Below are 25,214 nucleotides of genomic sequence, written 5' to 3'. Positions count from 1 at the left end.
ACTAGACTTCCCTAAAATTCTAAAATGCCAGCTAGAGTGTTTCCCTAGTCCTCCACCCAATTTTAATATCATCATTAGAGTGGGAGATTATGTTGCGGGAAATAAAAAAACCAAAGCGGCACATTCCTGAGCTAGTGCTGCTGCCTACTCTCTGTCCTGATAGCTTGGCGGTCAGTGGCTGACCTATTATTATCTTGTGGAGATTCTCTGACTCAGAGCTTCAAAATCTCTCTACCCAGCTCACTAGGTTTCCACTGGTAGGTTGTTACCACTCCAGCACCAATGGTTCAAAACCCCCACGGCCTTTGTGGTGATGAATCCGCAAATGAAAATGGGATACACTAGTAGCTACATCTTGTCCTTATACTGTCCCTGTCCAAAAGGACTTCACTCTCTCCTGTTTCCTCTCTTCCTCCGTTCAACCTGGAAGTCCCGTCTACTAGTAGTGATTGACTCCTTTATTCATTGGGTGATTGGTTCACAAGAAGTCACCTGAAGCCCGGCATGGTGGCACACGCCTTTAATCCCAGCACTTGGGAGGCAGAGGTAGGTGGAGTTCGAGGCCAGCCTGGTCTACAGACTGAGTTTCAGGACAGCCATTGCTACACAGAGAAACCCTGTCTTGAAAAACCAAAAAAAAAAAAAAAAAAAAAAAAAAAGAAGTCATCTGAGTACACTCATTTCTTGTCTTCAGCCTCTCCCAGGAGAGAGGAATTAGAATCAAAATACAAGCATCCCCAGGGCTATCCACAAAACTTTTAGTTCAGGATTTGCTTCCTAAATAACAAGTATATTGCATAACATTTCCACGTGTGATTCAACATGCAAAATATCCAGTGGGCCAGTTTTCCTTTGCAGTTTTCAATCTAGGAAAAGCTGTCCTTTCAAATTTTACCTCCTGCTTATTCACAAATATTGCCATAATCCTTGATAAACAGAAGAGCTGTTATTAACTAGATAATGCTAAGTATTTAATTCTTGTAACTAAAATATCTGGGAAGTGCCGTGCATTTATATATTTTTTTCATCCATCAAATTCACTGGTTCTTGAGGGTATCTATATGAGTTTGCTATTGTTGGTATGAAATTACCATAATGTATAGGATGGTAGAATACTATTTTTGTATTTACAAAGGCCTTTGGTTTGATGCTCAGTACCCTTCTCTCCTGCCCAAATCATAAATTTAATGAGTGTGAATTACACAGATTTACTAATTTTATGTCTTGAGACCATAAGTTCCAGTGGAGTCCACAGGCTAAAGTCAAGATGGTGGTAAGATTTTTCCTTGCAGCATTAGGGAAAGATCCAGTTCCTTACCTTTTCTCGCTTCCAGAGGTACCTGCATTCCTTGGACCATAACCTATTTCTCTATCAATATCACTCTGTCATCTGTTTTGATCCCTTTGGATTCAGAGAGCCACACAGATAATCTCCTCATTTCAAAATCTCTTTTGTGTAGCGGTAGTTCATCACAATCAGTCCAGGGTCCTATATTCTTTGTGGAAGACTCAATGGACACAATATACAGTCATATATTATGACATAAAAAGCAATGACATGTACACAGAAAGCAAATGGATATGATCTGAGGTTATCAGAGGCTGGATCTGGGTAGCATCATTTAGAGTGTGCTCAGCTCCCCTAGAAATGAACTGCAATGTATACTGCTAATACTGCTAATGAGAAAGACTTACTAGAGACTCAGTGCCCAGAGTTTTTACTGAGACTGGTTACCTATAATCAGTTGATCCCTTCTGTGTTTCTTTGAATGAGAAATGTTCTCCATAGGTTCTTGCTGTTGAAAACTTAATCACCTTTTGGTGGCGCTGTGGTGCAGCCTTGCTTGAAGAAGTACAGTCAGTACTGGGGCTAGCTTTATGAGTTTATAGACTTGATCACTTCTAGATCTCTAGTTTTTCCTCTCTCTCTCTTTCTTTGCTTTGTGTTTCTGGTTAATGGTGTGATTTCAACTTCTCTCTTTTGCACCATGTCTGTTTCTTGCTACCATGTCTCCCATATGGTAATGGTTTTTTATCTCTCTGGAACAATGGGCCAAAAGAAACATGTTCTTCCTTATGTTGCTTTTGGTTCTGATTTTTTTCACAACAACAGAAAAGTAACCAATACATAAATTGATACCAGGAAAGGGGTTTCACTGTTTTTTTTTTCTATTAATTAACTTTACATCCTGATCAGTGTCCCCTCTGTGAGTTACCCTTTCAAACAGTCCCTCCCTACATCCTTTGAGAGGGTGGAGACCTACCCCCCACCCCCAACTCCTGAGTGTCTCTCCTGACTAAGATATCATGGCCCATAGATTCATGTGTTTGAATGCTTGGCTCATGGGGAGTGGCACTATTAGAAGGTGTACCTTTTTGGTGTGGGTGTGGCCTTTGTGGAGGAAATTTGTCACTGTAGGGTGGGCTTTGAGGTCTTCTATGCTCAGGCTCTGCCCAGTGTGTATTACAGATTACTCCTGGCTGCCTCAGGAAGACAGTTTGCTTCTGCTTGTGGATCAAGATTTAGAACTCTGGGCTCTTCCAGGACCATTTCTGTTTGCACACTTCCATGCTTTCCACCATGATGATAATGGACTAAACCTCTGAAGCTGTAAGCCAGCTCCAGTTAAATGTCGTTCTTTACAAGAGTTGCTTTGGCCATGGTGTCTGCTCACAGCAAAGAAACCCTAAGACATGAAACCCTAGGGCCAGTTCCTTATTATCTTATATCAGACTTGACTGATCATGCCTGTAGGTAACAGTTTGAGATCTGCTGTCCTAGGTGGAAGCCTCAATAACAGAATATGTTTGCAGGTCTCTTGGATGTTAGGGTGTGTCCAAGTATTTATTATAGGGTTGATATCCATGCCAGTCAGGAGGAAATTATTTGGTCTAATTTTTCCTTAATATGGTACAGAGTAGTGTTGACTATTAATGAGCATCTCCCTTCTTGTCACTAATAAAGAGTACATTAACAAACGTTGTTTCTGTCCCAGTCTTTCTCAGGTCTTATTATTGAATTGCTTTTCCATCTTAACTAGAATGGTAGAGGAAGCAACCATGGAGGGGAAATTGGAACTGGACCTTCTGTGATAAGTAAATTTCTGTTCTGTGAAGTTTGTAAATGCCTACTTTGAGTATCATTTCTATAAAGCCTTTTAGGTGATTCTTCATTATGGATTGAAGGACTGAAATTTCAGCTGTCCTACATCTGGGAACTGAGAGGCGAGTCACCAAGTCCCTGATTTGTATTTAAAACATGACATTCTCAGCTTCATCGTAGACATAGTTAGCCTCAGCACATGAATAACTCTCTCTGCAATGATGTAAGGCAGAAACTGCCAAACTATTCTATAAATTGCAGTCTAGCTTTTCGATAGAGCTACTGTAATTCATGACAACAATGAAGAATAATTTGCCAGTGGCAAGTTGGAGCTTTGCAATGTACAAGTGCTAATGTTGTCTCTGTTTAGCTACCCCCTCCTTATGGAACACGGAAATACTTCTTTGTTGCAGGAGATTTCTCAGCACGACCAAGTGGCAATTAAAGAGCCTGATGAGAAGAATGAATCATCCCCAAGTGTCAGAGTTGAAAGATTCATTGCAGCTGCTGTGTCTCAGAGGGTCTGGGACGAAATCTACTTTCTCAATTACTGCCCTGTGTCACTTCTGCCTTCTCAGCATCCACTGTACTCAGGCGGCATCCCTGCCCTCTCTTCATCTGTTTGAGTGGGTACTCGGCATGAAGGGAGCTGAGCTTCATCCCTCTAATGCATCTTGCTGTCTTTGGCACATTTGTTGTTTGTTGTTGATGGTGCCAGGGCTCAGCTGTTACATGACAGGCTTTGATGGAGTGAATCAATTGTTGCTTTTCCTTCATGAAATACCCATCAGACTCTGTGGCTCTCTCTTCAAAGGAAAAAAAGGAAGGCTGCTTTGTAATGGTTTCAATCAGGAATAAGAAAAAAACAGCACAGGAAATGAATGTCGGTTTGTTGATTCTGGATGAAATGTCAGAAGAAAAAGTTCATTGTCTTCTTCAATGTTCATTTAGTTGAGAGCATATTCTAGATTCATCAGAAATCTCATTTTCTGAGCAAACAATATTTGCCTAACTGGATGTTTTCATGTAGAAGAATGCAGATAGACCCATATTTAGCACCCTGCACAAAACACAAGTCCAAGTAGATCAAGGCTCTCAACATAAAACCAGATACACTAAATTAATACAAGAGAAAGTGAGAAGTAGACTTAAACACATTAGCAAGGGAGACAGTTTCCTAAACAGAACTCCAATGGCTCAGGCTCTAATATCAACAATTGATAAATGGGACCTCATGAAACTGAAAAGCTTCTGTAAGGCAAAGGACATTGTCAACAGGACAAAACAGCAGCCCACAGGATGGGAAAAGATCTTCACTAACCCTACATCTGACAAAGAGCTAACATCCAAAATATATAAAGAACACAAGAAGTTAGACTCCAACAGACAAAATTAAAAAATAGGTTGCAGAGCTAAACAGAAGCATCTTGAATGGCCAAGAAGCAATTACATAAATGTTCAACATCCTTAGTTATCAGGGAATAAAATAAAATAAATTTAAACTACCCTGAGATTGTCCCTTATACCAATCAGAATGGCTAAGATCAAAAACTCAAGTGATAGCACATGCTTGTGAAGATGTGGAGAAAGGGGAACACTCCTCCATTGCTAGTGGGATTGCAAGCTGGTACAACCACTCTAGAAATCAACCTGAGTGTTTCTCAGAAAAGAAAGAATAGTTCTACCTCAAGATCTACCTGTACCACTCCTATACCCCACTATGCCACAGGAACACTTGCTCAACTACATTCATAGCAGCCTTATTTGTAATAGCCAGAAACTAGAAACAACCCAGATGTTCCTCAACTGAAAAATAGATTACAGAAAATGTGGTTCACTTACACAATGGAATACTACTCAGCTATTTAAAATGATAACTTCACAAATTTCACAGGCAAATGGATGGAACTAGAAAATATCATCCTGAGTGACATAACCCAGACCCCAAAGGACTCACTTATAAGTGGATATTAGCTATTAGACTACATAAAGAAAGAAAAGATGCAAAGAAGTTAAACAAGAAGGAAGGCTCAAGTGAGAAAGCTTGAATCACACTTAGAAGGGGGAACAAAATAGTCATAGGAGGCAGAGGGAGGGAGGGTAGTGGGTGGGAGAGGGAATGGGGAGGGAAATTGGGGTGCAGGATCAGGTGTGGGGTGAGGCAGGATAGAGGTCCAGAGAGTCAGGAAAATGAATGGAAATCTGGGGTTGGGGGGGGATAGGTGGAATGTCTAGGAAGTCCCAGAGACCTGGGATCGGCGAGACTCCCAAGATTCAATGAAGGCGATGTTAGCTATGATGCCTAACAGTAGGGACATGGAATATGAAGATACTATCTCCTGTAGACAGGCAGGACCCCCCCCCACCCCGTGCCTAGTGGGTATCATGTATGGGAGGATGGAGGAAGGAAGGGATAGAAAAGAGGAAGAGAGGGAGGAAGGGAGGGATATATATGTATGTATATAGAGAGATAGAGACAGAGACAGAGACAGAGACAGAGACAGAGACAGAGACAGAGACAGAGACAGAGACAGAGATAGAGATAGAGATAGAGATAGAGATAGAGACAGAGATAGAAACTTTCCTATCTTTCTTCTGTTCCAGTTTCAGGAAAGTAATTCACTGTAATTTGTGGTGCTCTTTGGGGGGATCTTTATGATGGTGTTCACTTGAGCATTATCTGAAATTTCTTGTGGTCTATGGCTCTGCAATCTTGGGTTCAGGGTTGAGGGTTTGTCATCTAAAGACTCTTGACTCTGCTTTTTTTCAAAATGACAAATGAGAATTGGTAGAGCTGACCATAAGATAGTGACAATTTCATAAGGATACCGGCATCCCATAAGATGGAGTAACAAATTCAGGTAGTTGAATATCCCTCATTTTTGAATTGTCTAGTTAAACCTTTTTCCTTTCATATTATTATTCAAAATATACAACAGCACCAAATTAGAAATTATCATAAGAAAATTTGATTTTATAAAGGTTTTGAGATTACATTTATTATTATTGTTGTTATTATTATATTTTTTCTTCTCATAAAATACACCCCAACTGAAGTTTCCCCTCCCTCTACTCCTCCCAGTCCCCCCTCCCCACCTTCAGATTTACTCCTCATCTGTTTCCTTTCAGAAAAGGACAGGCCCCTCAGGGTAACAACTGAATGTGGCATAACAAGTTACAAGACTTGGCACAAACCCTCATATCAAGTCTGGACAAATGGTTTTTAAAAGACTGAACCTAATATATATTATTATGTGCACATATGATATTATAATAATTATGTATTATAATATTATAATAAAATATAAAATAATATTCTATATAATATATATTTTAGTATATCTATTATATATACATTCTGGATTATTGGATTATATATTATATAGATCTAGATTATCTCTTTCTATATATAGATATAGATATTATATAGATATATACTAAAAGCCAAATAAAACAAATAACTCTAAAATACAAGGAAGCAATCCCTACTGTATAAATAGATAAGTATATATAGATCCTTTCTGTATAAACTGAGAACATGACCACTCCAAGGTATGGTTGACAGGAAGGTTTATACTATAAGTATGAGGGAGTGACTAGCCAGAGGCATCTGGAAAAGTCTAGAGCAGGGAAAGAATGTAGGCTAACATTGTCCAGCAGACAGGCCTGGGCCATGAGAGGAGGAGGGGAGTGAGAGAGGAAGGCAAAGAGAGAACAAACAAAGGAGATCAAAGGAGAGGAGCAGGGACCAAGGGAGGAAGACAAAAAGAGAGCAGGGCTGAAGTCACATGGCAGGGTTATATGAGAATGAAAAAAGCTTGCAATCCCACCAGCAATGGAGGAGTGTTCCTTTCTCCACATCCTCTCTAGCATCTGCTGTCATCTGAATTTTTTATCTTAGCCATTCTGACTGGTGTGAGGTGGAATCTTAGGGTTTTTTGATTTGCATTTCCCTGATGATTAAGGATGTTGAACAGTTTTTCAAGTGCTTCTCAGCCCTTCGTATTCCTCAGTTGAGAATTCTTTGTTTAGCTCTGTACCCCATTTTTAATGGGGTTATTTGAATTTCTAGAGTCCAGCTTCTTGAGCTCTTTGTATGTATTGGATATTAGTCTCCTATCAGATTTAGGATTGGTAAAAATCCTTTCCCAATCTGTTGGTGACCTTTTTGTCATTGACAGTATCTTTTGCCTTACAGAGGCTTTGCAATTTTACGAGGTCCCATGTGTCGATTTTTGATCTTACAGCACAAGCCATTGCTGTTCTGTTCAGGAATTTTTCCCCTGTGCCCAAAAGGCTGGGGGAGGGGAAGCCCGTCGCTGGAGAGTTTTAAGGTAGGGGGCTGGCTAAGGAGTTCAGAAAGGAACCATAGGTGCTTCAAATACTGTGGAGGCCTGCAGGCCAGCATGCCCTTCAGCATGCTAATAGGCAGCACGCATAGCCATTCATCTCCAGTGTCTGTCTTTTGGATCTTACACTTTTTTTACTTTTTCCTAGGAGTTGCTAATAGTGGCGTTGAGAATATAAGTTTGTGACCAGCTGCTCCTCTTATCTTTACTAAAGAACCAAATCAGCAAAAGAGAAAGGTGGAAGTTGAGAGACCTCCGTGCTAACAGTGAAGGAGAGAGGTGAGCAGTCTGTAATGGGAGTTTCTTTGCATCCTTCCTTGCAGAGCACTGTTGAGTAGGTAGGGAGTTTTCACAGGGCAGAATGTGTTAAGTCAGGGGGAGGCTTCATGCCTGATAAAGGGCCATTAAAGACTGTATTCCACAACCCTCAACTCTCTGCAAGATACATTTAGTGAATGGTATGTGCTATCCATTACTCTACCTGTGTGCCTTACACTTAGTGTGTTGACCGGATCCTGTCCCTAACATTTTATTAAACTGTGACAATTTTGTCATTGCTGTAGTGAATGCTGCCACTCAGAACTCTGTGAGGCGTGGTATAAACATCATATTTCGACAGCATGATACAGTTTAGTTATTTTATAACTGGCATTAATGAAAGGGCAAATGCTTACTGGACCATATGAGAACTTTTGCACCATGAGGATATAAAATTAGATTACAGTCAGGCCAGGAGGTAGCTTTATTCTAACAGCTGTACCTGTTGAAATTCTACAAGGGATCACAATCTACTGACAAGCTGTTGTAAATTAATCAATATTTCAATGTTATTGTCTGTGGCTTTGATATGAGTTTAGTATTTAATTCGTTCAAGTTTGCTTCCTAATTTCTATAACTCAAAAGTTTGACAAATTCTTAAAGGTTGAAAATTACTGTTTGGGGAGTAGTTCTAATTTTTGAAAGACTAGTGTGAGGCACTTGGATGTTTGGTAGTTGATTCTATCAATGTCATCTTCTCAATGGAAAAGAGCCGTTTCAATGGAATCACATAAATACTTCCTGTCTATCATCAAGTAGTGAGGGCAGTCAGGTCATGCTACCTTTACCTCACAGTGACTACTGCAAGCTGCAGGTTCCACTTGAAACATTTCTACAAACTTCTCAACAATGAGGCATCAAATCTGAATGTACCTACAAAGTTCACGTATCCATGAGGTATCCATGAGTGTAATGGTACCATCAGATTTCCAGCCAGTCCTAGAGTTGGTGCAGATGTGGGCCTATAGACCCTTGGCACCCAGTACATTTGTCTCAGATGAGGTCTCTGGAGTACAAGAAACAAGGATACAAGCAGATGCAGGTACAGATGCAGGGAATGCTCTCTAGACTTTGTCTCCAAGGAAGACATTATCTTTATTACCTTGGGGTATAAGCAAATCTCTGGTGAAGCAGGGAGACTAGTTATCTTGGGGAGAGTAAATAAATCTGCTTTCTTAACAGAAGAGTGGCACTCTCTAGATTTGGTGGCTGTTTGCAGAACAAATGTTCTTAGCTGAGGTGCAATAGTGAGATCTACTTAAGTAATTGGGCTCAGTGTCATGAGGAAGGGACAGAGAGAGGCCATTAAATTTGAATCTTGGCTGTACTGTATACTGATTGGATATTCTTGGTTGAACTATTAATTGCCACATTCCTCTTTGTGGAAATATTAAAAATTTAAATTAGATGGTGCATTTAATGCACATAGAGCTGTACTTAATACAATAATAAAACATTGTAAAAAATCAGGACCATGGAAAGTGGTGAAAATGTTCAGCAGCAAGAGAAGCACCTTAAAAATTAAGACGTTTACTACTGGAAAATGGGCAGGGAGTGAGAGATTTTGGAGCACTCAGTTCTAGATAGGATGTTGCTGTTTTTAATCAAACTCCTCCCCTCAAGGAGCAGGGATCTATGCAGAAGATGCTGAGGGGCTGTTAGAGCCAGGGCTGGCAGATGACTCCAAGAAAATATCAATGCATTCGTGAGCTCACAGAGATGACAACAGCATGCTCAAGACTTCACAGGTCCAAACCGGACCAAGTCCCAGCACTGAGAAGGGGAAGAGGGCATGACATTCCACCTCTAACCAAGAAGCTACCTGCAATTGATGCCTGCTGAGAAAGTGGAAGTCAGTTTTCCCCAATGGAATATATGTCACCTCAGTATATCAGCCACACTCCAGGACAGGCCCATAGCAAGAAGGGCTTCTCCAATTCTAAATGGGCCCAATGTGTCTTTTTAAAGTATTATATTAATTGTCTTATCCTTCCTTCTTTCCTTCCTTCAATCCTTCCTTCCTTCCTTCTTTCCTTCCTTCCTTCTTTCCTTCCTTCCTTCTTTCCTTTTTTCCTTCCTTCCTTCCCTTTTTCCTTCCTTCTTTCCTTCCTTCCTTCCTTCCTTCCTTCCTTCCTTCCTTCCTTCCTTCCTTCTTTCCTTGGTTTGTTTTTTATTTCTATACTTTGTTTTTGTTTCTGAAGAGAAGAAATGTGAAGTTGAGTAGGTAGAGGGTTGGGGAGGATCTGGGAGCAGCTGGGGGAGGGGAACGAGTATGATTAAAATACACTGTATGGGAAAAAAAAAGTAAGAATTGAGGGCTTTCTCTTTCCATACGACAAAAAGGCAAGAATATGCCAAGAACTGGTTTAGTTCCTTGCAGACTCTGCCAGGAACAGGCTGAGGCTGCTTTCTTCACATTGGATCTTGTTGCTATGGTAACACATGGACAGGGTTCCTCTAGGCCCAAATTTTCATCCTAGGAGGGAAGAAGGCAGCAAACCCAAGTCTGCTACTCACCACTCTGTTCTGCTATCCCAGCAGGAACCTGCTTCTTTTTTTTTTTTTTTAAAGATTTATTTATTCATTGTATGTAAGTACACTGTAGCTGTCTTCAGACACACCAGGGAGTCAGATCTCGTTACGGATGGTTGTGAGCCACCATGTGGTTGCTGGGATTTGAATTCTGGACCTTTGGGAGAGCAGTCGGGTGCTCTTACCAACTGAGCCATCTCACCAGCCCCAGGAACCTGCTTCTTAAGGATTTGACCTACATATAGAACCTCAGGTCTGGGTGACATGACTACCCTTGGGAGACTGTACTCTCTTAGTTAACTGTACAGCTGTCAAAGTCACAATTCTATTAAAGAGTACAAAGATGATACGAGCCAATTGACTGGTAGTGTTTGCCATAGGTGCCATCACAGTACCCAAGCTGTTCGGGCTTTGATATAGGTCTTCAGTGAGCAATAAAACATGACTTTTCTGGCATCCTCAGACTTTATTCACTGTATGCCTTTTAATAGGCATTCATACGCCAATTTGAAAAGGTTAATTCTTCTTGATCTAGTGGTCAAAGGACAGATATATCCCCAGACACTGAATAGCTCATTTGGTGAACTTTAAAATGTAAGAGAATTAACATCTTGTGGTTAATAAGCCTACTGGAAGGTTTGTTACCCCGAGCAATAGCCACCTGATTACCTTACACTGTGGTTTCCTCTTCTGTACTAACAGGTGCTGTGGGAATCTCCATATGTCTCTCTGAAGTTAGCTTCAGCATCAGCCTCCATCTTTATCTTACTAGGGCTTAGCCAGCTGGACATGGCATGAGTCTGCGCAGATAGGTGGTTGGGAGTTAAACTTTAAATTCAAAGATAATTCTTTCAACCATTTTCTCTGGTACAAGTGCTACAAAAAAAAAAAAAAAAGGATGTTTAAAAAAACTCCTTAATAAGAAAAAAAAATGAAAGTACATTATCCCAATTTTAGTGAATTGCAGTCACACATCAAGTGTAAGTCAAAGCTTTTTATAGTCATAAATATTGATGTAAACTATTTCAGAGAGTGAAGTCATGTCGTTGTGAGCCTCCATCATGATTAAAGGAATTGCAAGTCCTTTACTGCTGCATCTTAGAGGCTTTCCATCCTCACTCAAACAGCTGCTTTGACCACAAGCACCAGCCTATGAATTTGTACCCATTTCCTCTTGTTTGAATTGATTTAATTATAAAACAGAATGCTGGCTCATTTGCCTTTTCAAAGACATTGGAGATGTCAGGAGTGAGAACATTATAGTCACCACTTTCTGTATGAAGTGAAGGGCAAACATCTGCTTTTTGTGGCTACTCCCAGTCTGCCACATCTCCCTTCTCTTCTTTCTTCCCACTCTTATCTTTGAGGACCAACCTAGAGACAAAGTGTGATCTACAAACTAAAACTTGGTTACCCTCACTCTGGAAAACATGTATTCTTATCATCAGAGCAGGAATTGCTGATGTTCACTTTAAACATGTTTATAGGCAGTAGATCTATACCATCTAAAATGTTTTAATAAAATTGGACATAGTACTACTGGAGGAACCCGCAATACCTCTCCTGGGCATATATCCAGAAGATGTTCCAACCGGGAAGAAAGACACATGCTCCACTATGTTCATAGCAGCCTTATTTATAATAGCCAGAAGCTGGAAAGAACCCAGATGCCCCTCAACAGAGGAATGGATACAGAAAATGTGGTACATTTACACAATGGAGTACTACTCAGCTATTAAAAACAATGAATTTATGAAATTCCTAGGCAAATGGATGGACCTGGAGAGCATCATTCTGAGTGAGTTAACTCAATCACAAAAGAATTCACATGATATGTACTCACTGATAAGTGGATATTAGCCCAGAAACTTAGAATGCCCAAGATATAAGATACAATTTGCAAAACACATGAAGCTCGGGAAGAACAAAGACCAAGGTGTGGATACTTTGCCCCTTCTTGGAATTGGGAGCAAGGCACCCATGGAAGGAGCTACAGAGACAGAGTTTGGAGTTGAGACTGAAGGATGGACCATCTAGAGACTGCCATACCCGGGGATCCATCCCATAATCAGCCTCCAAACGCTGACACCATTGCATACACTAGCAAGATTTTGCTGAAAGGACCCAGATATAACTGTCTTTTGTGAGACTATGCCGAAGCATAGCAAACACAGAAGTGGATGCTCACAGTCAGCTATTGGATGGATCACAGGGTCCCCAATGGAGGAGCTGGAGGAAGTACCCAGGGAGCTAGGGGGATCTGTAACCTTATAGGTGGATCAACAATATGAACTAACCAGTATCCCCCACCCCCACCACCACGAGCTCGTGTCTCTAGGTGCACATGTATCAGAAGATGGCCTAGTCGGCCATCAGTGGAAAGAGAGGCCCATTGGTCGTATGGGAATGCCAGGGCCAAGAGGTGGGAGTGGGTGGGTGGGGGAGTGGGTGTGGGAGGGTGTGGGGGACTTTTGGGTTAGCATTGGAAATGTAAATGAAATAAATACCCAATAATAAAAAAGTAAAATGTTTTAATAATACACCACTGAATGGGTATTTATTTATAACATATTAGCATATTTTTACCAGGTTAATGATTTATGTTGTGAGATGTATGCAGAGTAGATATTATTGAAGCATGAGGTGAAGTGAGGCTAGCAGCTGCTCTGAATGAACCTTATGTGTTCCAGGATATCATCTGTCCCCAATTCAGGGATTCTTTCAGCAGAAAAAGAGGGCACTTCCTCACATGAAAGACATCCACAATTTTATAAATCTTAATCCATTTTACTCTGAGTCTACTTAAACCCCAGGGAGCTTAGTTCATCGTGTCCTGCCAAAATACAGGTCAAAAACATTACAAGAATAGACTTTAAAATAAAATCAGTTTTCTAAAACTACATAGGAGACAGACTGTGATCAAAACGAAATTCCCCTTGACCATAACATTTTCTTTCAGGATCATGATTTATTAACCATCTTTTGCTGGTGAAATAGAGTCTTTTAATTTGATATCTTACTTGAAATGCCAAGGCCACCCTTCAGGCAACAGCTTACAGATGAGGTGTAGAGAGTAATGGCCTGGAACCCAAGGTACTTTCAAACTCTTTTCTCAAATTTGCATGTCTTACTTGTGCAGGGACCATGCAGATTTTCTTTGTATCATTCAATTTTTAAAAGTATATATGTTGCCAAAGCGAGTATGTTCTATTGTGTAAAAATAATTGAAACAAATGTCCTCCACCAGATCTCAAGATTTTTTACCTTAGGTTCAGGGATTTTATAAGTGATTGTAGACATCTTCTATCACTAAAATTTTTATATGGAATATTTGTCCTCATTTATGGCCATGGCTAGTCACTTAGGGGACAGGTACTGCAGTAGTTATTTTTCCAGAAAGAATTTAATATAAAGAATCATCAGCATCTTGGCCTAGAGGAGGCTTTATTTGGTTTATAAGTCATGGTCCATCATCAAGGGAAGCCAAGGCAGGAACAGGAAGTGAAGGAGAGACCACAGGAGAGCACCACTTACTGGCTTGCTCTCCATAGTTGGTGTAGCCAGATTTTTCATATAATCCAAGACTACCCGTCCAGAGGTTGCAGTGTCCACTGTGGGCCGAGGCCTTCCATATCAATCATTACTCAAGAAAATACCCTGTAGACATGTCCATAGGCAAATCTGATAGAGTCCATTCCTAAATTGAGCTTTCTTCTTCCCAGTTGGCTCTAGGTGTATCAACTTGACAAAAACTGACCAGCAGCACAAGGAATAATAAAAAAAAATGTGTGCAACACACCTATTATGATTGTGATATGTAAATTATAACATGAAGGTTGCTTGTTTATCCAGGAATTGGCTTAAGAGGACTGCCTGGATAAGATTCCAACCCCAGAAGCATGACCCTACAACCATCACTGTTGCAGACTTGAAAAGGCAAAAGTAACTAATTAAAATTATTTTTGAATTAGTATTAAGGTGTCAAGCTAACAATTATGTACTTGCTATATAGCTGCTGCTATAGAAATTCTGTTATATTTCTGAGCCACAGTTTCTGCATATTGAATGAAAAGAAATGGAGATGTACTTGATTCAAACAAACAAAAAACAAACAAACAAAAAACTAAAGGAAACTAAAGCAAAAGGAGGCAAAAGGAATGTTTGAAAATACTTTTCAATAATGATTAGTAATGAGTTATTACTTTGGGGGTGGATAGTGTTATGGGTGCAAGCTCTACCCAGTTTAGTCAGCTGCAGCAAAATCAACTTGACACTTTCAGCTGTCTATCCTGCTGATTTCAAAGAGGCTCAGGCTCATCTTCTTGAAGACTGAGGTAATCATGGTGATTTCCCAGCTATGCAGATCATACAGATACCACCTGAGACAAATTTCAAGTTGCATTAGTGCAGCCACACACTCAGATGTCTTTCCTTCTGTGCATGGTACCTCCATCTACCCTTGAGAATGGCCAATGTCAACATAACTGAAGAAGATTCTTGAAAAGCCTTCTTGTCCCTTTCTCTCATTATCTGCTTTCACTGTCCAGCAGTTTCTCAGGCCCCAATCTTGAGTCATTCTTGACATAAATTCTGCTTTGTTCACATTGTACTTCCACTCCATCGCTTCTTGGCTTCATTCCCCGTTGCTGTGATAAAATACCCTGACAAACATAATTTAGGGGAGAACAGGATAAGCATTGCTACTTACAGTCTACTGCTGCAGGACACTCAAGATGGCTGGAACTTGAAAGAGCTAGTTTTATGCGCTGTCCAGGACAGAGCATGAATAACTGAATGTGTGCTTGTGCTTAGCTAATTTTTCTCTTTCTTATACAGTCCAGGACCCAAGCCTAAAGAATGGTGCCATTCACCTTTAGGCTCGGTCTTTCCACATAAATTAATATAATCCAATGTAGTGTTTTGAATGAGAATGGCCTCATATGATCATGTATTTGCATGCTTAGTCTCTGTTTGGGAAGGATTAGGAGGTGTAGCCTTTGGGAAGGAGTAGGACAGGTGTCACCTCAGATGGACTTTGAAGTTCCAAAAGCCACACTAGGCTCAGTCTTTCTCCCCCTCCCCCTCCCCCTCCCCCTCCCCCTCCCCCTCCTGCCTATGTATCAGGATACAAGGCTCTCAGCTACTGTTCCTATGCCATACTGGTCTGCTTTCTGCCATGATGATAATGGGCTAAACCTCTGAGATTGTAAGCAAACTTCCAACTAATTTCTTTCTTTTATAAGAATTGCCTTAGATGTCTTCACAGCAATAGAACAGTGACTAAGACTTCAAGATAGTACCTCGTAGACATGTCCTCAGTCCTCAGTCCAACCTTAGCCAGACAATCCCATAGTGACAGTTCTTCCCCTGTGATTCTAGATTGTGTCCAGTTGACACTTAAAACTAACCATTGCAAAATAAAATGCATGGCAATTAAGGGAAGTGATTTGGGAGAGGCTATGGGTTGTTACATTATTACCCCTTGGGGGAAACAAGAAACAGAGCTGATGCCTCTTTTCCTTGACTCTGCAAATCACAGCTCACTTAAGGTGGCTTGAATATCAAGTGCAGGGCAGCACAGATGAGTTTTGCTGACTGCTTGAAAGTGGCTTCACAGCTTTATTTGGGTTAATAGCTATAAGGGGTGGTTGAAATGACTTTTTTAGCATTTGCTAGATAGAATTTTACTCCTAACTCCAATTGGGCACAGTTACTATCCATACTCCAACCTGTTGTCCCAACTGCCCCCAGTCTGTGAGAAAGCCTGTCCACTTAAACAGGTAGTTTTGCTCTAAGTGACACACAGTTGTCACCACTGATAAGCAGGGCTGAGGGGTGAGAGGGGAGGGGAAGAGAATACAAAATATATAAATGATAAATATTCAATAAATAGTGTCATTAATGCAAAAACCCTAACCCTTGCATCCAGTTTGAGCATAATAACTTATCATATTCTTACTTGCTCCAAAGTATTTTTCACCTCCCAGAGCTGAAGTAGCCCCATAACTCATTGTTCTCTGCCATTTAGGACTTCTGATATTCACTATAGAACAGTCATGGGCATAAGTTAATGCATTAACCATTCCTTATCTTTTATATTATCTTTAATTACACTTTATGCAATTAACATGTGTAATTTTTATAACCTAAAAAAATACCTGGATTTTACAGTTTTTACTTTCATGTGAAAACCAATATCTTAAATACAAATTGAAGAGAATGTTGCTTGGTAAAGCATTGCTTTCTTTAATCATCCAATGTGATGCGTAAACCCTGATGCTGTTTGACTATCTGTATTGAAAATTCATTAGCATACAACACTCAGTGACACTGGTAGACATTATAATAGGGCAGAAAAGGTCATGTTTTAAACCATGAGACATAGGATGAGTTTACTTGACAAGGAATTAGCTAGTAGCTTTGGCCCATTGCCTTAAACCTTCTGCAGGTTCCTGAAAAAAGTGAATAATGCCTGGTTACCTTCTATGTAGAATTTTCATGAAGATCAAATATATGTTTGTGAGGAGTAAAGCACTCAATGAATAGTAGTTAAAAGTAACAGAATTACACAACAGACAAACCTATAGATGAAGTGATAGGAAAACTTGAAGTACTTACTGGAGTAGTGTGCAGGTTCAGCTGATTACTTTGCCATGTGCAATAATAAATAAATACCTATTTGCAGAGAAGATGATGGCTAGATTAGTGGATGTCAGCTGTTAACCAAATAGAAATTAAAGTGAGGGGTATGGAGTTGGAGCAGCCCTGCTTATCAGTGGTGACAACTGTGTATCACTTAGAGCAAAACTACCTGTTTAAGTGGACAGGCTTTCTCACAGACTGGGGGCAGTTGGGACAACAGGTTGGAGTATGGATAGTAACTGTGCCCAATTGGAGTTAGGAGTAAAATTCTATCTAGCAACTTTTGAGAAAGCCATAGGATGACCTAGGTCCGTGGTTTCTCAACCTTCTGCAACCACTTAATACAGGTCATGTTTCGATACGATGCTGCAACTTTTTAATACAGCTCCTCATGTTGTGGTGACCCCCAACCATGAAGTTAATTTGTTGCTACTTCATAACTGTAATTTGTTACTGTTGTGAATCATCATGTAAATATCTGTGTTTTCCAATGGTCTTTTGGAACTACTGACCTAGAGGAAGACAAGGAATCATTTCCTCAGGAGGAACTAGGCTCTTGGGTTTTGTTTGTTTGTTTGTTTATTTATTTATTTATTTATTGTAGTCTTGGAAGCACCACTGTGAGTAGAGATGAGCCTTCCATGGAAAATTTGTCTTCCCAGTGGAAAATTTTAGAGCTGGAATCTCAGAAGCATGAGAACTTTGGGGATCATTACTCACTTTAAGGAAGTCCACCGAGTGCCGGCCACATTGCTAGATCCACTTATAAATTATTGTGTTGGATTCTCAGTACATAATTTTAGGTGGCATTTTTGTCTTGCTTCATTACTATAGTAATGAATAGCCAAGGCATTTTACTTATAAGGAGGAAATGATATTTTTTGGCTCATAGTTTTGGATGTTCTAGTCAGTGTTTAGTTGCCCTGTTGCTTTTGGGTCCTATGGCAACAGTGTGCAATAGAGGAGGAGGCTTCAAGTCCCCACTATCCTTTTTATTGTTAATTATTTTATTTATTTACATCCCAAATGTTGCCCCCCTCTTGGTCATCCCTCAAAGACTTCTTTCCCCCATCCACCTTCCCTTCCCTTCTGAGAGGGTGCTCCCCCACCTAGTATCCCTCCACCCTGGGGCATCAAGTCTCTGTAGGATTAGGCACATCCTCTCCCACTGAGGCTAGACAAGGCAGTCCTCTGCTACATATGTACCAGGGGGCTTCAGACCAGCTTGTGTATGCTCTTTGGTTGGTGGGAGTCTCTGAGAACTCTCAGGGGTCCAGGTTAGTTGACACAGTTGGTCTTCCTATAGGGTTACCATCCACTTTAGTTCCTTCACTCTGTCCCCTAACTCTTCCAACTCTGTCCTCAACCTCAGTCCAGTGTTTGGCTGTGAGTATCTGTATCTGTCTCAATCAACTGCTGGTAGAGTCTCTCAGAGGACAACCACGCTAGGCTTCTGTCTGTAAGTCCCACTATCCTTTTAGGAAATGTCCCCAGTGACAAGTCCTCCCATAGGATTTACAGGTTTCATCACACTCCAGGCATGTCTCCCTGGATACCTGGCTGTGACCCAGGGACCCTTGAGGACTAAAGATCCAAAATTTAGGAGCTGGTATCAATGCTGTTGACATATTGGACTCAGGAGTCAGAGTTGTTCAAGATCTCTTAACTAGTAAAGTACTAACCTGGGACTGAAATTCCAATTATTTTGCCACCTTATACTAGATCCTGTTCAGTGCCAATCAGCTGCTGTCTACTAGATATGTTGAATTTGCTTATACTAAAGATTGTCCCAGAGCTACACATGGAAATGTTCATGGGTCTTGATAGAGCCTATGATGCCAGAGTATAATGTTATCAGAAGCAACAAATCCCAGAGCTGTGGGAATCTACTTTCTTTAACAAAGGAGGAAAATTAGATTCATGGTTGGGCCTATCTGATTATCACAATTTCTTTCCAGTTAGATATTTTCTTGGTAAAGAAATATTTTGCTTTTTTGAATGCTGCCTTTACAATATCCCAAATAACCTTACTGTATCACTGTACACTAATTTGAAAAGTCAAGGTTTTCTCAGAGTTTCATCCAGGTGTAGCAAATGGCAGAGCTGCCTACAATTCCTGGCCTGCTTTAGGAAGTCAGAGGCAGTATTTAACAAGGACACTACTTCATTAACATTTTCCAAGCTTCAAGTCACAAAACCGAACACATGATTTCAATGAGCTTGTTGTGTCATGTGTGAATTCTAAAATACTTTGGGACAAGATGTACGTTAGGAAAAATCCCAGATTTACTCAAATCTAAGTCTTTCAAATTCTACGTTTTTTTTTTTTTTTCAGATAGACTCACATTATCTTTTTCTTTTCTTTTTTGTGATTTTTTAAAAAGAAGTTTTTTAATTAGGTATTTTCTTCATTTACATTTCCAATGCTACCCGAAAAGTCCCCCAAACCCTCCCCCCACTTCCCTCCTCCCTCCCACTTCTTGGCCCTGGCGTTCCCCTGTACTGAGGCATATAAAGTTTGCACGACCAATGGGCCTCTCTTTCCACTGATGGCCAACTAGGTCATCTTCTTCTGATACATATGCAGTTAGAAACACTAGCTTCGGCGGGGTACTGGTTAGTTCATATTGTTGTTCCATGTATAGAGTTGCAGACCTTTTAAACTCTTCGGGTACTTTCTCTAGCTCCTTCATTGGGTACCCTGTGATCCATCCAATAGCTGACTGTGAGCATCCACTTCTGTGTTTGCTAGGCCCTGGCATAGCCTCACAAGAGACAGCTATATCAGGGTCCTTTCAGCAAAATCTTGCTAGTGTGTGCAATGGTGTCAGCGTTTGGAGGCTGATTATGGGATGGATCCCCGGGTATGGCAGTTTCTAGATGGTCCATCCTTTCGTCTCAGCTCCAATCTTTGTCTCTGTAATTCCTTCCATGGGTGTTTTGTTCCCAATTCTAAGAAGGAGCAAAGTGTCCACACTTTGGTCTTCATTGTTGAGTTTCATTTGTTTTGAGAATTGTACCTTGTATCTTGGGTATTTTAAGTTTCTGGACTAATATCCACTTATCAGTGAGTACATATCATGTGAGTTCTTTTGTGATGTGTTACCTCACTCAGGATGATGCCCTCCAGATCCATTCATTTGCCTAGAAATTTCATAAATTCATTGTTTTTAATAGCTGAGTAGTACTCCATTGTGTAAATGTACCACATTTTCTGTGTCCATTCCTCTGTTGAGGGCATCTTTCCAGCTTCTGGCTATTATAAATAAGGCTGCTATGAACATAGTTGGGCATGTGTCCTTCTTACCAGTTGGAACATCTTCTGGATATATGCCCATGAGGGGTATTGCAGGATCCTCCGGTAGTACTATGTCCAATTTTCTGAGGAACTGTCAGACTGATTTCCAGAGTGGTGGTACAAGCTTGCAATTCCACCAACAATGGAGGAGTGTTCCTCTTTCTCCACATCCTTGCCAGCATCTGCTGTCACCTGAATTTTTTATCTTAGCCATTCTGACTGGTGTGAGGTGGAATCTCAGAGTTCTTTTGATTTGCATTTCCCTGATGATTAAGGATGCTGAACATTTTTTTCAGATGCTTCTCAGCCATTCGGTATTCCTCAGGTGAGAATTCTTTGTTTAGCTCTGTGCCCCATTTTTTAATGGGGTTATTTGATTTTCTGGAGTCCACTTTCTTGAGTTCTTTATATATATATTGGATATTAGTCCCCTATCTGATTTAGGATAGGTAAAGATCCTTTCCCAATCTGTTGGTGGCCTTTTTGTCTTATTGACAGTGTCTTTTTCCTTAAAGAAGCTTTGCAATTTTATGAGGTCCCATTTGTTGATTCTCCATCTTCCAGCACAAGCCATTGCTGTTCTATTCAGGATTTTTTCCCCTGAGCCCATATCTTCAAGGCTTTTCCCCACTTTCTCCTCTATATGTTTCACTGTCTCTGGTTTTATTTGGAGTTCATTGATCCACTTAAATTTGACCTTAGTACAAGGAGATAGAAAGGAATCAGTTTGCATTCTTCTACATGATAACCTCCTGTTGTGCCAGCACCATTTGTTGAAAATGCTGTCTTTTTTCCACTGGATGGGAACTGAGTCCATTGATATTAAGAGATATTAAGGAAAAGTAATTGTTGCTTCCTATTATTTTTGTTATTAGAGTTGGCATTCTGTTCTTGTGGCTGTCTTCTTTTTGGTTTGTTGAAGGATTACTTTCTTGTTTTTTCTAGGGCGTGGTTTCCGTCCTTGTATTGTTTTTTTTTCTGTTAATATCCTTTGAAGGGCTGGATTTATGGAAAGATAATGTGTGAATTTGTTTTTATCATGGAATACTTGGTTTCTCTATCTATGGTAATTGAGAATTTTGCTGGGTATAGTAGCCTGGGCTGACATTTCTGTTCTCTTAGTGTCTGTATAACATCTGTCCAGGATCTTCTGGCTTTCATAGTCTCTGGTGAAAAAATCTGGTGTAATTCTGATAGGCCTGCCTTTATATGTTACTTGACCTTTTTCCCTTACTGCTCTTAATATTCTATCTTTATTTAATGTGTTTATTTTTCTGATTATTATGTGTTAGGAGGAATTTTTTTTCTTGTCCAGTCTATTTGGAGTTCTGTAGGCTTCTTGTATGTTCATGGTCAACTCTTTCTTTAGGTTTGGGAAGTTTTCTTCTATTATTTTGTTGAAGATATTTGCAGGCCCTTTAAGTTGAAAATCTTCATTCTCATCTACTCCTATTATCTGTAGGTTTGGTCTTCTCATTGTGTCCTGGATTTCCTGGATGTTTTGAGTTAGGATCTTTTTGCATTTTGCATTTTCTTTGATTGTTGTACAGATGTTCTCTATGGAATCTTCTGCACCTGAGATTCTCTCTTCCATCTCGTATTCTGTTACTGATGCTCGCATCTATGGTTCCAGATTTCTTTCCTAGTGTTTCTATCTCCAGCATTGCCTCACTTTGGGTTTTCTTTATTGTGTCTACTTCCCTTTTTAGGTCCAGTATGGTTTTGTTCATTTCCATCACTTGTTTGGATGTGTTTTCCTGTTTTTCTTTAAGGACTTCCAACTCTTTGTTGTGTTTTCCTGTTTTTCTTTAAGGACTTGTAACTCTTTAGCAGCGTTCTCCTGTATTTCTTTAAGTAAGTTATTAAAGTCCTCCTTGATGTTCTATACAATCATCATGAGATATGCTTTTAAATTCGGGTCTAGCTTTTTGGGTGTGTTGGAGTACCCAGGTCTGGCTGAGGTGGGAGTGCTGGGTTCTGATGATGGTGAGTGGTCTTGGTTTCTGTTAGTAAAATTCTTATGTTTGCCTTTCACCATATGGTAATCTCTCGATTTAGTTGTTATAGTTGTCTCTGGTTAGAGCTTGTTCCTCTCAGGATTCTGTTAGCCTCTATCAGCAGACCTGGAAGACTAGATCTCTCCTGAGTTTCAGTGATGAGAGCACTCTGCAGGCAAGCTCTCCTCTTGCAGGGAAGGTGGACAGATATTTGTTGTTCGGACCTGCCTCCTGGCAGAAGATGAAGGCCAGAAACATGGCTTGTCCCAGAATCTGTGTAGCTTCTGTAGTCCACACTCTCACCTGTGCAGAATAGTCTCGGTGGGATCTGGGAGCCAAGATGGCACCCCCAGATGCTGTGGTGAAGCCCTCCTGGGTGGGGTGTACACTTCTCCTCTGGCAGGGAAGGTGCCCAGGTGTCTGGAGCCTGAAACATGGTCTGCCCCAGAAGCTCTGTGGCTTCTGTCTGTCCCAGAAGCTGTTAGCCTCTGCAGTCCACACTCTCACCTGTGCAGACCAGTCTTGGTGGAATCTGGGAACCCAAGATGACTCCCCTAGATGCTGTGGCAAAGCCCTCCTGGGCGGGGCAGACACCTCTCCTCTGGCAGGGAAGGTGCCTGGATGTCTGGAGCCTGAAATGGGGTCTGTCCCAGAAGCTCTGTGGCTTCCACTTGAGCCAGAAGCTGTTAGCTTCTGCAGTCCACACTCTCCCCTGCACAGACTAGTCTATGCGGAATCCCGGACCCAAGATGGCTCCCCCAGATGCTGTGGCCCAGACTCACATTTTCTAACGCACTTTGGATGCATAATAAGCCTCTCCTGTACATTTTGTTAGCTGTATGCTTTTATTAGAAAAAAACCTTGTGTTACTGAAAGAACTCAGACTTTTGCTTTCAATTTACACTCAGCAATGGAAATAAAGTCTAAGCTTATAGAAACTTGAAACGTTTTATATTTAGGCTATGTCATATGTCAATGGTAAAACTCATTGTCCGTATACTTTAAAGGGGAATTATTCTATATATCTTAGCATGAAAACAATTACTATACATATGCACATATACATATATATGGTATGTGTATATATATGCTATGTATTTATAAATATGCATGTGAATATATAAGGAGTGTTTAACTTCTGTATTATCTGAGTCAATAATACTTAAATGAGTTAATTATTAGTGGAGTACTCATCACATTTTAAATGCACAAAAACTGAAAGATAGGAAAATTGGCATCTGTTCGAACGGCTCCTGGTGTTCCTTTAATATATCTCAGACTACAGCTCAGGAGATGACATTTTAGAGAAAGCTTAAGCATTGTTTAGATATGGCATAATAATGATCAGTTGGATGATTTGTGATATTTATGCTTTCTGTTGTAAGTGTTAATTCTATGGTTTAATGTGAGCCAACTGCATTATCTGTTTGAAATCAAAACTGCAGATACCCCGCTGATCTTAAGAACAAGCACAGCTTCTGTCTTAGGAATGCTTGGTAGATTTCAGAGTGCTTAGCTTGCAAAGTTTATTTTAGAAATTGTTTATCACACTTTCTTAACATTTTGGAAATACTTTATAGTTTGTAGAGTACAGTGTGTGGCATGTATCAGGGCTTTGTTTTATTTTATTTTATTTTATTTTATTTTATTTTATTTTATTTTATTTTATTTTTTAGCTGTAATGCAGATTCTCTCTGTGGATTTGCTCATATGTGGCGTTGGTTGGGATAATCCTTGCCACTGTATACAGCTGAGAGCTTCCCTGAGGCCATGGTTCTTCACAGAGTTCCTTCAACAGCTTAGCTGGCATTATTTTAGAGTAGGCAGTCAGGCCCTTAGGAGCAGGTGATACTTCCATTAAGGTCATGCTTGCAAATATCCCTGAACCAAAGCACATCAGACAGCCAAGTATGCAGAAAGGAAGTTTCATGGGTATGAGTAATGGGGAAGTATAGTTTATAGGAGCTTCTGATGTGTTTCCCACACCACTGCCCTTTTCTGTAGCAATAAAACTCATTCTTGCCGGGCGGTGGTGGCGCACGCCTTTAATCCCAGCACTTGGGAGGCAGAGGCAGGCGGATTTCTGAGTTCGAGGCCAGCCTGGTCTACAAAGTGAGTTTCAGGACAGCCAGGGCTATACAGAGAAACCCTGTCTCGAAAAAACCAAACCAAAAAAAAAAAAAAAAAAAAAACAAAACAAAAAAAACTCATTCTTGTCAGGTGGCATGGTTACCTGAGGAAAAGGGCAAGGGAGGATTCAAGTGGTAGAGGTGCATGTGACTTTTGGGTTGTGTGTGATATACCTGTTTTTTATCTAAATACTTACTATCAAACTTACTATAAAACAACAGTTTCCTCCCTTACACAGTTTCTGGGAATTAGGACTTAGAAGCAGCTATGTTGGGAAATTTTGGTTCACAGTCTTTCATGAGACTTCATCGAAGTACTAAGAAGCACTCATGATACTGAATATGTCAGTTTAAATCGTTCACTCCCATGGCACTTGGATGGAAGTCCCATGTGTGGGGAAGAAACCTTAGATATTTACCATTTATACCTTTTCATAGAACATCTCCAAGGTCAGTGAGGCTCATGCCAGTTCAGCTAGCTTCCACCAGGCTGAGAGAGTAAAGGTAAGTGTGTATAGGTGGCACAGGGGCGGGGAGGGGGAGGGGAGAGCAAAATGTCTTTTATGACCAGGTATTTGAAGCTACATGTCATAACAGCTTCTTCAGACATTTTGGTCACACAGAGTGACAGTGGGGTTGCAGAGGAATGACAGAAGTTATTAGTGATAGAAGGAATGACCCGAGGGGACCATCTTGGAGCTGCCTAGCACAGTGATTCTAATAAAAGGCTATGTTTCTTCTTACTTTGAGCATCAAATATTCTTTAATATTCTAAGCAGTTATGTCTGACAAGCCTTCCAAATCAAACCCTATTTAAAAGGGTCTCTGCCATGTAGCTAAAATCAA

General features: G+C 40.4%; 1 non-coding gene across 1 annotated transcript; it reads right to left on the bottom strand.

Annotated features, from left to right (window-relative positions):
- Window positions 1-13,396: 13,396 nt before the first annotated feature.
- Gm24901 lies at window positions 13,397-13,506 on the bottom strand. The gene has a single exon (XR_003949213.1). It is a non-coding gene; the product is annotated as a U6 spliceosomal RNA (small nuclear RNA).
- Window positions 13,507-25,214: the final 11,708 nt, after the last annotated feature.

Source organism: Mus musculus, chromosome 1 (assembly GCF_000001635.26).
Source record: "Mus musculus strain C57BL/6J chromosome 1, GRCm38.p6 C57BL/6J".
Lineage (NCBI taxonomy): Eukaryota > Metazoa > Chordata > Mammalia > Rodentia > Muridae > Mus > Mus musculus.
This window is presented reverse-complemented; position numbering and strand designations above follow the sequence as displayed.